Raw genomic sequence first — 16,214 nt, 5'->3', positions numbered from 1 at the left:
TAACAATGCAATACTGGTCTGTAATTTGCATGAGGTGCTTTGACAAAATCTTAGCATTAAGTTAGCACTGGCTTCATAAAATAAGTAAAGTATGTCCAGCATTGATTTTCTGAAAGTAATCATAGAGTGATTGTCTGCTGTTCTCTGTTAAATGACATGGATCTTTTGTTTTGTTTTGCTTTGGTTTTTACTTTTTGTTTTTGTGAGACAGAGTTTCTTTGATTTTTCTCTGTATCTCTGGCTGTCCTGGAACTCACTCTGTAGACCAGGCCGACCTTGAACTCAAAGATATCCATCTGCCTCTGTCACCCAAGTGCTGGGATGAAAGGTGTGTGTCAGCACTGCCTGGCAAAATGATGCAGATTTTACCAATGAAAACATCAGATAAATGACTCCTTAAATTTTAAAACAAAAGGAAATTCTGAACTAAAAAAGTTACTCACAACTATAATTTTTAGAAATTATGGATGAAGTAATGGTTGCTAGTTTTTCTTTTTAGTTAAAAAAAAAGATGGTGCTTATTTTCCAGAATCTGGTTATTGCATTTGTATTTTGACACACATTTGAGTTCAAATCTACAAAATTAACCATGCTAAACTTGTATTATACTCAGATGCCATGATCTAAAACTTCCTATCCTTGAGATAAAATGTCTGGCAACTTCAGTGTTCAAAATGTAGGTGAATAAAGAATTCCTTGTTTTCACCACTTGTTAGATTTTAAATATCTCATATATTTATATCTTTTAAAAACCTGTTTGCTTTCTAATGAGAGACAGAAAGAGGGTAGATCTGGATGTGAGGGCAGGTCAGATGGAACTTGGAGGAATTAAGGAGGGCAAACTATAATCAAAATATATGAGAAAGAAGTTCTATTTGCAAACTCTAGTATTCAAAATGTCAACATTAACGGACTGAGAAAACTGAAGGATTAAAGCTTGCATAAAGAAAACCAACAGCATCCAGGAATGGTGACTCATATCTGTATTACCAGCTCTAGATGGGGTCGAGGAGATCTGGAATATCTATCTAGTGAACTCTTGGCCAGCCTCCTTACAGTGTAACACCTGCCTCAAAACTAATGTTTACAACTCAGGAACCTAAAAAGAAGGACTAAGTTCAATGTAGCATGGGACATGAGTGCGCTGTATTTGCTCAAAGTAAAAATGGAACAATAGTCAAGTTTTACAAAGCATATTTTAGTAACACTAAAGAAGGTCATCTCTTGAATCTTCAAAGTTTAGAGAAGGCTTTTTAGGGAAGGTATGACCTGTGGTGAGTCACAGAAGATACTTAACACAGAGATGAAAATAAAACTCATGTGTTGCCTTTCAGGGACAGCATTTAGCAAACACATGCACAAAGAAAAAGAACACAAACAAGCACACAATGAACTGCATGTTGATACACTTGCTGCCCACAGCTGACTACAGACAGTGTTGGAAAGGCTTTCAATAAAACCTCATCCTACTATTAAGAAGCTAGGTTGCATTAAAAAAAAAAAAAAACTTGACTCCATTTCCTCAGCCTTGAAGGGTTTTTGTCCTCTCCCATGACTGAAGCAACTGTGATAGTGCCCTTACCATACATGTCCTTTGCTCAATTATGCACTTAAAATATTAGCATTTGAAAATTTTATAAGACACAGAATTTTAAATTTTACTAGCTTTGATATTCTGAAAAAAAAATCTCTGCAATTATGTTAATGTATCAGTTTTCTTGATGAGGAGGACTATACTTATCTGTGGTTATAAGGACAAATATTTAAATGTAGTTAGGGATTTTACTGTTTTATTAAAGTGATGGTTGTAGCTTCTCTCCCAAGATCTAGGACTTCAGTAGCCCTAAGTAGCTGTCTGTGTTCCAGTACCAGGAATAATTTCCCTCTGTCAGCAGGTGTTGAATCTAATTTCAGAGGTTTTGGTTAACACAAAGGCATGTGTGCACAAAGACATACTAAGGGTTACTGTTACTATGCCATGCTGGCCATTGCTGTGGTTCATAGGCTTCATAGCTGGGCAGGACAGTTTTTTATGTCCCTCCTTAGAAAAAATAACTGGTAACATTTTGTACCATGAAAATTAGTCCTTAGGGAGGAGGCTTTCAAATCAATTCCAGCTCAGGGACCTGCTGGCCCTCTGTGAGTGGTGCATGGTGTCTTCAGTAATAGGGACTTGCCTTCTGTTTCACAGGGGAAAGAAAAATACAGGCAATAGCAATAGCCTGTCATATGTTTGAAATCTCTTGGACAACAGTGACTAACAATTCAAAATAGGCTACACATTTTTGGAATTGGAGTTTTTACTAGCTCATCTTTGTTCAAAGGGAAAACATTGTCATCCCAGATGAGAAAATTTCATTTCAACTACATATACATATATAGACTTGCACATATGATAGGATTTGAGGTAGATATTTAAAAATATAAGTCCTTATTAATTGTTAAGACATCCTTACTATTCTTTTACCATCATCTCCGTTTCTAACTTCTCTTTGCAACAGACAAAGACCACTACAAAATCCACAAAAATGCAGATTAGTAGATTCCAGTCCCAATGGATACACCACAGCACAACTCCTGGACCCAACGCTGAGGGAATCTTGTGAGAAAGGTGGTAGAAAGGATGCAGGCTCCAGAGGTCCAGGGAGTTGTCTGTTACACTGTATCTCCTAGAAAGGCCAGAAGTTACTTCCATAAAGTCTCATCAAAATAACTGCCTAAACATAAGCTGAACAAGGACAGCAACAGATGTGCCAAATGGTGGTAGGGTAGCCCACGAGGCCTCCATCATATAAAGACCTACAGGCAACTAAGAAAAACTGAGAGAGGGAAGAAAAGAGTCTTTCAAAGGGTAGAGCACACCAATTGGTTATCCAATACCAAATGTTCAGCACAGGTAAACATATACATACAAGCAACAATACAGAGACTGAACAGGTTAGCTGTATAGATATAGATATATAGATCATACAGACATGGATATGATATGTATATATATATATATATATATATATATATAACAAAAATGGACTAAAATATTAAAAATGGATGTAAGAGATAAACAATTTTCAAATTACTAAATAACTCATAAGTTTATAGAAATTGATTTTGTTTTCATAGCAACAGGGACATGTTAAGACTTTTCCAATTGAATTGTAGGTTGAGTGATTTTTCAGAATGGCTTTTAGGGTGGTTAGAAGTAAAGGACACCATTTAGTACTATCTTCTTTTATAAAACTTTCCATTGTTTATATATAACTACAGCATGCTAGAAGCATATTCACAAGTTTTACTCTTTGGAGACCATAGAGAAATATTTGTCAATGGAGATTTACCTCTTCAACCACTTCATTGTGTAGTGATCTTGACTACTCAAGTGCACACATTCAATCATCGTACTTGAAATTTGTATAGGGGAGTTGGTTAGTTATCCTTCCTAAGGTGTCCTAAAAGTCTGTTTTATATTACAGGAGGTTTTCTATGAGAATCTTGAAAGTTTCCCTTTGGCTTATCAACCAACTTTAAAATGTAAAAACATGGTTATATGGAGAAAGGTATTATTAGTAAATATATCTGTTATAAAGGACCCTCCCTTCCTTGATGCAGAAATAGAAGAAATTACCATTTTTCTGATCATTTAAGCTACACATAAGATTCATACTTTGAGAAGACCCATGACCAATCATTTCCAGTAATCATTTCATGGTATAATTGGGAGTATGTGATTAAGTCTTGTTATGTGTCAACCTTAGAATTAAGAAATTACAACTTTTTCTATTTCTTTTCCTTACCTCTTTACTTCCACACACATGTAGTCAACCATCTTCACCATTTAACATTATATGAAAACAACGTGCTAAGGTGCAGCAAGCTCCAATCAATTAGATAAGGACATTTCATCAATGACTATTCCTCTTGTCTGTCCTGAGTGAAGTTTAAGAAGTTATGTAATTTCTCCAAACCTCAGCATCTTCCCAGTGGGCCCTTTCCTTTCTTCTCTTAGAACTGGATGGTCTCAATTTGTGCTTATAAAGACTTTAAAATCGCTTTAGGCATGCTAAGAGGCCATAGTTTGAGACAGTAAAGCTGAAATGACGAGTTTTTGATTGGTTAAGTAATCATGCACTCGTTAGATTCCTTTCTTAGAAAACTCATCTTCTGCTCCTTCTCCCTCTTCCTCTCCCTCTCAGTTTGCATTGACCATGCAGCGCCATTGCTCTCCCCAAGAATAAAGCCTGATAACCACCCTCCTCTGTCTCCAAGGCCTGCTTTCCATGACGTTTCCATAGAGACCTTGTGGTTCTTGTTCGCCTGGGCCCCGTCTTCCTCCCCTCTCCCATTTATAAGCATAAATACACTGTTAGCCACTGCCACCTCCCATCTTTTTGTTACATTGGTGTAAAAAATGTAAAACAAAAAAAAATTATGAACTAAAAAAAGAATTTCAAAGAAGAGTAATACAAGAGGGAAGTGAGGTTTGGACCCTATGGTGGTATGACCTTTGGATGATAAGTTCTACTCATGAGATCAAGATAGAAATATATGTCAGTTCATAGCATTAATTTTCCCCAAAAAAATAATGTGAAAATAGAGGCAGAATCTTGTAAATGGTGAACTGATGTCTAACACTCTGTAGTAATACATGATAGAAATCCAATGACGGTTATATATCTCAACAATACGTCATTTATTTACATATTTTATAAGTTGTTTCTTTGACTTGAATCTAAACTGTCTCTTACAGGCCAACGTCTTGAATGGTCAGTCCCCAGTTTGCGGTGCTACTGTGGTGCTTCCACCCTTTGGAGAGTAGGGAGCGTTACTGGCTGAATCGGGTAGAGAAGAGTGGTCCTGAAATTATATCCATTTTAGTTTCCAGTTTGTTTTCTCTGCTTCTAAGTCTATTAGAATATGAGAGACCACTACCTCACCTTCCTGGTGCCACATATCATGCCATTACTTCTTGGCCTTGGTGAAAACATCCTCTGTATCATGATCCAAAGAAAATCCTTGCTTCTTTCAGTTGCTTCTGCCAACAACAAGTATATTGCCACAACGATGTGGAAAGTAATTAACATAATTAAATACTATGTTTCCTCTGAAAATAAGTATCCCAGGATAGGAGCCTCAACTTGGCGTCATTAAAAAAAATGTGTCTATGACTGCTGGACAATGAGTAGAACTTTGATATGTATTTGATGCATATATATGGATTCTACTTGTCATTAAATGAAGATGACTTCTGAAGCTTCAAGTTTACTCTTTAGCCTGTTTCATAATCATGTCAATGGAATTGTGCCTGTGGTTCAAGTAGCTGAAATAAATTAGTAAATGGAAAAGTCATAGGGTTAAACTCTCTATAATCTCAATCACTATATTATTGTGTAAAAGGAATCAGAGACTATTTGATAACTGTAAGGAAGGTGCTAATCACCACACGGCAACAGAGGCTATGACAAATTCTGTGTGACAAGGGATGAGTCCTTCATACTTGCAAATTCACCGGGAGTCATCTTGGCCCTTGCTGCTATCGGCATGGCAAACACCATTCCCCAGTTTACTGGAGCCCAGAATAATATGACATATTAATATACAAGAACAGAGGATGCTAAATTTTTTTGGAGAATCAGACTGCTAATTTCTTTCATTCATGCTTTACAATTTTGCTGCCAGGATATTGTGAACAAGAGACACAACTGTTAAAACTTGCAGAAGGTTATGTTAAAAGAGTTCTAACTAAATAATTTAATTATTGTTAAACATGTTAATTCTGAAATGCATTCAAAATGCTACCTTTTAAAAATAGAAAAAAGAATATGCTATGCCTGAAGAGTATTTTATAATATTTTAGTCCTGAGCAGAAAGGCACACAACATAAATTCATTTTGTGTTACTACATGTTTCCCATATCTTTCTTGGAGAGAATTACTTGCATATTGGGAACATGTCCATACCTCATTTCAGATGATGACACTACATTATTCTATTTTTATATTTAGAATATCATCAGAAAATATTAAATATATATTAAACAGAAATATATCTTTTCAGAAAAATATGGAAAAGTCTTGAATATAAACATTCAGACTTACTAGATATATATTTCTAAGTCTGTCTCTAGAGAGTATCAAGGTGTCAATGTAAACATTATGCATTTTTAGTATAATACTGAGTTTTCTTCTGCCTAAAATACATTTGAAAGTTGGAAAAATACTTCACAAAATAAGTCACAGCTCATCTGCTCATTTACTACATAATTATCACAGGCTCTAGAAGCACCACCTACAGAAAAATTACTCCTATTTCTAAAGCTAAATTTTAATTTTTAACCCCATACACTGCAATGGAGAATAAAAAGAGATATATCTGAACATGCTGTTGCTTGGAAACTGATATTGTTTCAGAAACAGTTAAAGTCATATGGTTATTGCATTATGAAGTAATTTAAAACATTCTACATATTCTTTAAATATGCCAATGGATTCAAATAATACGTTTATGTTATAGAGAAAGCATTTTGATGTTAAACATCGCAATTTATTGTGAAAACTAATACCCAGAAAAAAAATAGATAAACCAGATGATTGCTAAGAGAGTAAAAAAGTCACTCTATGACAACAGTGAAATCATAATAATATTATGACCTATTAAAATTACATACATGACAGTGGTTCCTTAAGATTGTAAATTATATGAAAAGTTTCTATTGCCCAATGCATGCAGCTATTGTAGCATCAATAGAGGAATTACTCATGTTTTGTAGTGATGATGGCATGAAAAAAATCCACTTTACTCTGAGTTATATAGAAGTACATCATATGTATTTTCACATGACATATAATAAAGGAATGATAACAAATTACTACTCTATTACTACTTTTCGCATTTACTAGTTTTTTTTAAATTTCTATCATTGCAATAGAGCATATTCCTTTTATTTAAATATATAACTTTATTTAAGTAGTATGCTGTTACATCTCAAACAATCCCACATTTCTTGTGATTGCCGTGTCTCTTGCTTCCATCAAGATGCCAGGTTAAACATTAAAAACTCATTTGCAACATTTGTATGGGCTCACTCTATGATGCTTTACAATTGAAAAGTCACTTAACAAATATTCCTCAGAATTTATCTCATAGTTAATTTTAATATATTAATGCATTTGCTTATATCCAGATAATGTATAACATCAAAGACAAATTCTGAAATAAACTACAATGTATGTGCATTAATTACGTATGTAGATTTACTAAATATCATCATGATCTCAAGCATGAAATGACATGAAAACATATAATGTTTTTGGAAGGAATAATGTGATTAGGTTCAGTGAAAAGCTACTTGGGTTCAGTTTTCTTCATGATTAGGGAACACACAAGCATACAATCATGTTACACTCACATAAACACACATAGACACACACACACATGCTATACCACAGACCATATATTCTTCTTAGCACAAAGTATAATTAGTCAATAAACAAAGCACATATTTAGTCATAGTTATACCCAAAGATGTGGCAATTTCATATTTTATTTATTTATTTATTTATTTATTTATTTATTTAGTTTTTTTTGAGACAGGGTTGCTCTGTGTAGCTTTTTTACTTCTCCTGGAACTCACTCGATAGCCCAGGCTGGCCTCGAACTCACAGAGATCCACCTGCCTCTGCCTCCTGAGTGCTGGGATTAAAGGCATGCGCCACCACCACTTGGCCTCTTGAATATTTTATGCAAGAGAATTTATTCTTAATGAAACTATGAAAAGAAGAACAAATAATTTCCAGAAAGAGGAAGGGTAAAAACATATGAGGTTAGACAAACCATGAGAGAAGATACCTGGAATTAACAAACACATTAGGGGTCATATTTAGAAGCTTACTTGTATTTGCTATTTAGTACCACAAAAATGAAATATTTCAGAACACAGATTTGGCTTTCTTGACACATTCTAAAATCAATCATTCTTTGAAATATCCCATTTCATTTAGGAGGATGTAGTGTTAGAAGTCCAAATCTGGTTAGTAGGAGTGTCTCTGTTTCTAGTCACTTTCCATTGTCAGCACAGACCTACAAAGGCCAACTGAGGCTCTCCATGGCTCAGAGCTTCAACTGCCATGACAATAACTCTCTGGCCACTGAAAACTCTATCTAAACTCCTAGTGCCTTCTTCTAAGCAAAAGATTATTGCATACAAATGCCTCAAATAATTGTAATTTTAATGTATCCCATGCCAGTTGCACATATGAACAAAAACAATTTAAGCAGGGAAAGATGACAAAATTAAATTGTCAAGTTCATGATTTTAGACAGTTTGAATAGACTCTTCCATGATGAAATTACTGATTCCCTTCAGGTTTCTAAACAGGATTAGGATATTGAAAAATATCAAACTAAAACCCTGGGAACCATTAGGTTTAATGCAGAGGGTTTAAAAAAGGAAGTGGCTCTTTTTTTTTTTTTTTTTTTTTTTTTGTTCTTTTCTTGTCTTATCAGGCATAGTAACTGAGCAATAGTCATTTTGCTTAGGCAAAGAAGAGACTTACATCTATAATATTAACAACTATGAGTTGAGATTGAAGGATTGAAAATTCAAGGTCAGCTTGAACTATATAGCAAGCCCTAGATTTAAAATAAAACAAAATCAAACAAACTGACAAACATTAAAAAAAATCTCTAAAACCAAAATAAAAAAATAATCTATGTTAATATTTCCTTAACTTATTATCACCTATTTCAAGTGTTTGCACTAAGGTGAGGATATTAAATGAGCCATTTTCTAATTCTATGCTTTTACTCAAGGCGTTTTAATAGAGACAATGGAGTATATAAAACTGAACTTGGTTTTAATATTTTAGCAGTCAAGAATGAGATATTAAATCAATCAATCACTAAACTTAATATTAAATAATTCAAATTTACCAAAACATAAAGGATAAGGTTGCAGAAAGCTTTATTTGCTTTCTTTAATAGCACATCCCTTACATATGTAAGAGATTAATTTTATTGTGTTATTCTGTACTGAGTCTGTACATGGGATGATTACAGTGCCTCGAGCAGCAGTAATTAGTTCACTGTAGTTCTTAGAGGCTTCTAAATAGAAGCAAAGAGACAGATTTATAATATTATGGCAGCTCCTTATACTTGAAGTAGAGCATCTGGTTTGACTTAATTCCTAAACTTCTTTAGGACATCCTTTCTGGGTGTTGAAAAACAATGTGTAGTTTTTTTCAGATAAAAAAAAAAACTGCTTTGTATTGTAAAATAAGTATTTTGTTAGATGTATATAAATAATTTCCATAACAGGCACCTAGAATTACAGAAATGAGTGAATTATACAGCAATGATGGTCTTTGAAAGAAATTTTCTAGAGTAGTATATATCTGCTAACTATAACACTGCAATTATCTCTACAGAAGAAGAAAATGATAGGAAATTTAACCACCCTTCTACACCAGCATCAGGAAAATCTCTGTGTTTGTGCAGGCATAGCTTTTGTAAAGAAAAGTAATATGAAATTACCAATTCAGATTTTAAATAGTTATTGATTTTTTTCACTACTTCATATTGGGCATGGCACTATCATTGGCACTAATTTGTTTTTCAGAATTCCTTTGGCTACTGCTGTTACTTATATTTAAGGTCATTGCTTTCCAAAATTACTTTTAGTATCCAAATTAATATATATGCTTTTCTCATTGTCCCATCTACAAAAGTCTGTAACTAGAAAAAAGGAAGAAGTTTGGTATCTAGTACCTAGTTGGGAATTCAGTAACTTTAATGCTTTGGCTGCAAACTATTTTTAAGACAAAAGCCCAAATGAAACGTTTAAGAGATCTGAGATATTTGCAATGTAGAGTAGTTGGCAGCATGCAGTAGTTGACATTCAGTTCTCTGGTGGAATTCTGAATAAGAAGTAAGCATGTTTTTCTGCCTACAATATAAAAGCACAGTTAAGAGATATAGCAGGGTATAGATGGTGTGAAATTGATGTACTTTAAAACTCCATGTTGGAAGTAGTGTTTTGCTTCCTGTTGGTGAAGTCAGACAACTTGTGGCTCATGTCATTGACATCATATCCTAGATGACTGTCCATAAGAAACACAGTCTCCAGACGTTCTGGGAAGCACAGCTCTGGTTGAATAGAAAAAGATGAAACTTCTTTTGGATAGCCACAAAACACGTGTTAAATCTACCAAGCTTTATCTTCTTACAAAATTCAGCCAACATCCATCTTTGTGCTGCCAGTGTAGTCCACACTTGGTGCCACGCTAAGTCTTCTACACATGAATAGGAGACCACAAGACTGACCAGACAAAGGTATTGCATTTTGGTTTCTTATTTCCATCTCTGTCTTAGAAAATTGGGAATTTCTAATGCTTAAGATACAAATTTAAAGTAGCTTAGTTACTACTCTGTATATATTTACTTCCCTAGCAATTTCATATCAAACTCTAAAGGAAAAAAAGACAAATTTAATGGAATCTGCCATTGTGGTCATTAAAGCAGAGTGAAAGATAATCAGCAAGTTGTAGCTGAGTCTGAACTCTGTTTGCAATATAAAACACTACAGCATTTGTACTTCAGTGGAAATAGCTGACCAAGCCCTGCTACAGAATGAGTTAAAGGTATGGAGATTTATAAACATTAGTAGCTATATACTTATTTGTTTGCAAAAAGAATGTATTGCTGGGCGGTGGTGGTGCATGCCTTTAATCCCAGCACTCGGGAGGCAGAGGCAGGCGGATCTCTGTGAGTTCGAGGCCAATCTGGGCTACCAAGTGAGTCCCAGGAAAGGCGCAAAGCTACACAGAGAAACCTTGTCTCGAAAAAAAAAAAAAAAAAAAAAAAAAAAAAAAAAAAGTATCATTATTTATTTCTAATAACTAGTTCTGAAAGTTCCCTGTTCCCAAAACCAGGTCAGAATTAGTTTTGTTCAAGTCTAATATTCTATTATTGTTTAATATTGTTATTTTTAACAGAAAGATTGAGAATCTTTTATTTTTATGTTTCTTTTTTTTCATTGAAAAATGCTTTTATACAATATATCCTAATCATGGTTTTCCCTCCCATAACTCCTCCCTGATTTCCCCACCTCCCCATGCCATCAACATTCAGAAACACACACACAAACAAATAAAAACAAATGAACACAAAATTGGAAACCATAACACAAACATAACAATATGTGACAAATGTCTATAAAAATAGAATTGAGTTCATTTTTTGTTGGTTATCTATTGTTGGGGATAAGGCTTACTCATCATGTGGTTAATATATCCAGAGAGACTCACAACTCACACAGATAACAGTGATATATGAATTAGAAAGGATAAATCTGTAGACTAGACTGAATAGCAATTAAACAATGAACACTTTTTCTATAATTTTCTTTAACTAGAAACATTGCATAAATCTCTGATATTAACTTTATTCCATGTGTAGATTATAAACTGCAAGTATCCATTTTATTTAATCTAAGTCAGTATTATCCTGATTGCTCATGATCAAGTAGAATTAAAAGACAGCCCAAATCATAACACCAGGGATAGTATAAATCCTAATTACACATGCAAAATCATGATGTCAATATTTTAGTATTGCTAATTACAATAATATATAATAATGAATATGAAACATGCATAACATTTTACATGTCATAACTTATATTGAGGAAATTAATGCAGGGGTAGTAGGTAAAGCCAATCTCCTGTGTTAGGATTTGGAGAAGATTATTTGGAGAACAAGAATTTGTTTTCTTTTTCACTTCATATTTCTGCTGGATGACAAAAAGTGTAAATTAAGATTACTAACTAACCCATATTTGTTTTAAAGATTCTTTTTCCTACACAGAGAGACAAGAATATTTTATATTTGTTTTTCTCAAGTCCTAATTAACTAACAATAAAATATTTTAATTTTACTCTTTTCTTAAGCTAGCAAATATCAGTTACGCATAGTGTGTTCAAACTGAATTTCTAAACTATCTGCTTGTAATATTTAAAGACTTTATTTGTGTTCAGTTCCAATGTTAAACTATTTTATTTTAATATAATAATATCAGTGTGGTCCTCACCTCCAGGAATTGAGACCCCCCAACACTCTCCCTGGAAGTAAACTTTCAAAATGAGGAATAGCGCCGTATGTCCAGAGTTTGTTATATGTGTCGAATGAATAGACTTTCTCTCATGTGCCATGTCACTTAAAAGTGTAACTGACAGAACTATTTCAAAAATTCTTTGTTTCAAACTTGAAACAGCAAAACATATAAAGTTTATAATTACACACACACACACACACACACACACACACACACACAGAGTCTTTATATGTGTAAATAAAACATCAGAAAACAGTATTTTCCATCATTTGTTATAAAAGAACATACAAATGAAGAATTAGCCTAGGGTTACTACCTCCTATTAAATGGACCTTAGCAAGACCAGAAATGTGTTGATTCTAAAAATTAACATCTAATGAACATGGACAGGCTATAGCCTCTCCTCAGACATCAGCATTCAAATGTCCTAATGAAGTGGAATAAATTACTGTTAGAATCTTATCTAGGTCTAAAGCACTATAAATACTGGAAAGTAGAATAATCCCATAGGAATGTAACATAACAGAACTCATTAGGAACTTAGACACCACCTTAGCTTTAGAGGAAATGTTGGTGCTAAGGACCTGGGAGCTAAGTACCACTGACTTTAGTAATAACTGAGTGTTGAGAAAAAAGAATAAATGGGATTTTGCAACAAAGCACTGTTGTAAACCAGGAATTGGCTAAACTTTTAATCTATAGTTTTTAGATGAATTATATGGATTATGCCATTTTCTTAAACTTTGTCTTAGCTTGTAAATCTTTTATGGCTCATTCATGCTATTAGGAAATACCAGAACATGGTATGAATTCATTTATGCAGAAAAGCCAAACACAGTGCAAGCCTTCTTGAATATTTTGGTTTGTGGTTACAAGTACATGAATGCTCGCTACAGTTGCTTTATACATAACCCCCAAATTCAAAAATATTCAATGCATTTGTTATCAAAATATATACTAAACATCAATCACGATGTTAAACTTATTATTTCAATAGTGTGTTTTGCCTAAAATGAGCATGCTCTAATAGCAAGAAGCTCTCAATACAACACCAAATAATTGAAATGGTACTTTAAATATTTGTCGTATAGTTTCATGTAACTATTTTCTATGATTTGCTTGTCTTACAACCCTTTGTATCTGAAAGCATTTCATTTACTGTTCTGTCTAGTTCATTATCAAGCTGTATTATATAACTGAAAATCCCAGCAAACTCTTCAAAGGTTCTCAGTTTACAAAATTTGATTTTAACAAATTTGCCTGAAATGAGATTGTTTGTTTTATATCATCTTTTTATGGAGTTGTTTCTTGGCCTATGCACTGTTCCCTGAGCTTTAAATTTTCCTGCATCTTGTAGGAATACAGGAAAGAAATTGGCAAAATCAGGTGTTTTATATATAAAACAATCTTTGACTAGGGACTCATTAAGGAACCACTAAGAGCAATCCTTATGCATTGGACAATGAACAAGTAGATTATGTCCATAGATTAGGACATGTATAAAACCTTCCATAAACTGGGCAAACTTAAATATTCAGTGCATATGAATGCCAAAATTGAGACAAGAAAAGTAGCAATAAGGAATTACAGCTAAAAATGACCTCCAATAACACATACTAAGAAAACTGACCTTATTGGTCTATGTATTTTGGGGAGCCAATCAATACTCTGATTTTATTTTATTCTTCAGTCTTTCATTAGACACTCTTTTAAAAGCCCATAAAAATGTTTCACTCAGGAAAAGTTTCATTTGATATGTGTTTAAAGGAAAATTCAAAATATTCACCTATAAATGAATTTTTCTATTTGATATTTAATACATTGAGAGGAGTATTTTAGTTTTATTTGTTTAAGTCACACATAGCCTTTTTATTAGGTTCTTACATGGATCATACTTCCTTCCTATTTGTGCCTTTTGGTGATGTCTGACTTCTCCTACATTTTAGCCATCATTCATTCCTCTTTGATTTAACTCCTATGTATCCTTTTGCTACTATCTAAAACATTTCTACATTTAGTAGAAACTTACCATATTTCTATAATAGATTTGTATATAAGGTATAATGTCATAATGTTCTATTCTTTGGGAGCTCATAGCAACAGCAATTGATTTGGTCTTGTAATCACTGCTGTATATGGCTGCTTTGCCCAGATCTAAGTTCTGCAGGAAAAGAAAGGGGTCTTTTATTTGTCTTGTTTTATTGCAAGACATTGTGAAAGATAAACCTCAGAAGTTCCATATCTGATAATTATTAAATGGATTATTTATTCTTCTGCTCACTATCTTTAAACTCTCTTGGAAAGCTGACAGTCAATTAGCTGTATGAGTTCAATGAATTAAGAATCCCAAGACAGGTAGATATGGAGACATGGGTGCTTAAACTGAAATATTAACAAGGGGAGCTTCCTAGTGTAAATATATCCCTACTCTCTTTTAGCCATGTATGCAATTTAATGCAAAGTTAGTAATTAAGTCATAATCTGAAATGAGAATTCCGTAAAACATTTATGTAAAAATCATATTTCCCTTTTCTTTGCACCTTTATGCTGTCTATGCAAAAAAAATGCTGTTTAGGCTAATATACTTAATAACATGCAGCAAAGGGCAAGTTCATACTGGGTGAGTGTAGTCACACCAAAATGCAATTCAATTAAAGTTAAGATGTCTATCAACACAATTTGCTAAAGAAAAATGGGTCATAGGTATGAAAGTTTTCAATAAAAATGTGCTCACAGAAAAATAATTTAGATAGCAATGAAGCTCTAGAAGAAAAATAATTAAGGCCATATAATAAATTTAAATATAAACTTAGCTTCATTCTTGGTGGCAATAAGTCAATGCATTTTTTATTTCTGATAAAGGCACAGATATGAACTTTTCATATATCAGATAATTTCAGTTGTATTATGATTTACTCTCTCTACTAATGAGAACAATCAAGATAGATCAGCTTAATGATCAAGTTGACAATGAAATGGTAAACAGGGTATAATTAATGAATTTCCTATTTAGCCTTCTCAGATATTGGCACCTTTCCAGACTATCTTGCTAACACCAATCAACATCTTAAAGTATACGATGTTTCAAAATCAAACTGCACATTTATCAGTGTGGTCAGGAGAAAACTACATATTGGAGATATTTATCTACGTTTAAAATGCACAAAGTTGTTGCATGTAGATGGCAAATTATTTTTCCTAATAATATACGTACATGTTACAGACATGAGTTCTCTATTCTGCTAATAGTCATCTTATTTTTAAAACAATAATATGGTGCTTACATCTAAACTGAAAATTTTGAAGGAAATGTAATGTTTTAGTGTTAGACTTGGATTTTGTAAAATAATTTCTAATGTTCACTGATTAGTAATTATGTGGTTGGATCCTTGTTAAAGACAGCATAGTAATAATTTGATGAGGAAGCTATGGGCTGTGCTGGCATTCTCATTTGTGAAGACCAGTCACTTCCAGATTGATATAATAAAAAATTATTAAGAGAGCATGATGATCAAACTCTCCCCTTTGATTGAGCACATATCCTGCATGTTACAAAGTATTCCTTTACTCACATGGTAGTAGCTACTTTGATAAAGATTATATAGCTATATGTCCAAGGAAAGAATTATTTTCCAAGTTCATTATATTAAGATGAATTGTAGATTTTATTTTCTATCAAATGATACCCCAAGCCAAGTTAAAACATTTCATTACTTTCTCTCAGTATCTTCTATGCAGACTTTAACAGCTCTTTCAAGAGAATCATAATATATTTAAATCTACAAATGAAAAGTTTAACTTTATCAACAATAGTATAAAGAAAAACAAAAACTGGTGGTGCTGTACTGAAACTAAAACTTAAATAACAACTGGAGTTTGAGTTTACAAAAAAAAAAAAAAAAAAAACAACACTGCCCTCCAAGTATTGTAGATACTCACCCTCAAAGCTAGGTGCTCTATTGATATTTAGCTGCCTAACATTTAAACATTAAAACTTTCATTTAAGTATTTTATATGAATTAATTTCCTGGGAGAACTTAAGTGTTAAAGCACTAATATTGTTGCTGAAAATAAATTGATGGAAACATAACCCTACTTGATAAAACAATAA

At 33.2% G+C, this 16,214-nt stretch overlaps 1 protein-coding gene across 1 annotated transcript in view; it reads right to left on the bottom strand.

The window, feature by feature from the left end:
• Positions 1–16,214, bottom strand: part of Znf804a (zinc finger protein 804A) — a 196,677-nt gene that overhangs the window by 154,678 nt on the left and 25,785 nt on the right.

The sequence above is a fragment of the Peromyscus leucopus genome, chromosome 4 (assembly GCF_004664715.2).
Source record: "Peromyscus leucopus breed LL Stock chromosome 4, UCI_PerLeu_2.1, whole genome shotgun sequence".
NCBI classification, from domain to species: domain Eukaryota; kingdom Metazoa; phylum Chordata; class Mammalia; order Rodentia; family Cricetidae; genus Peromyscus; species Peromyscus leucopus.
Note: the sequence above shows the minus strand (reverse complement) of the source record. Positions and strands in the feature narration are given on the sequence as shown.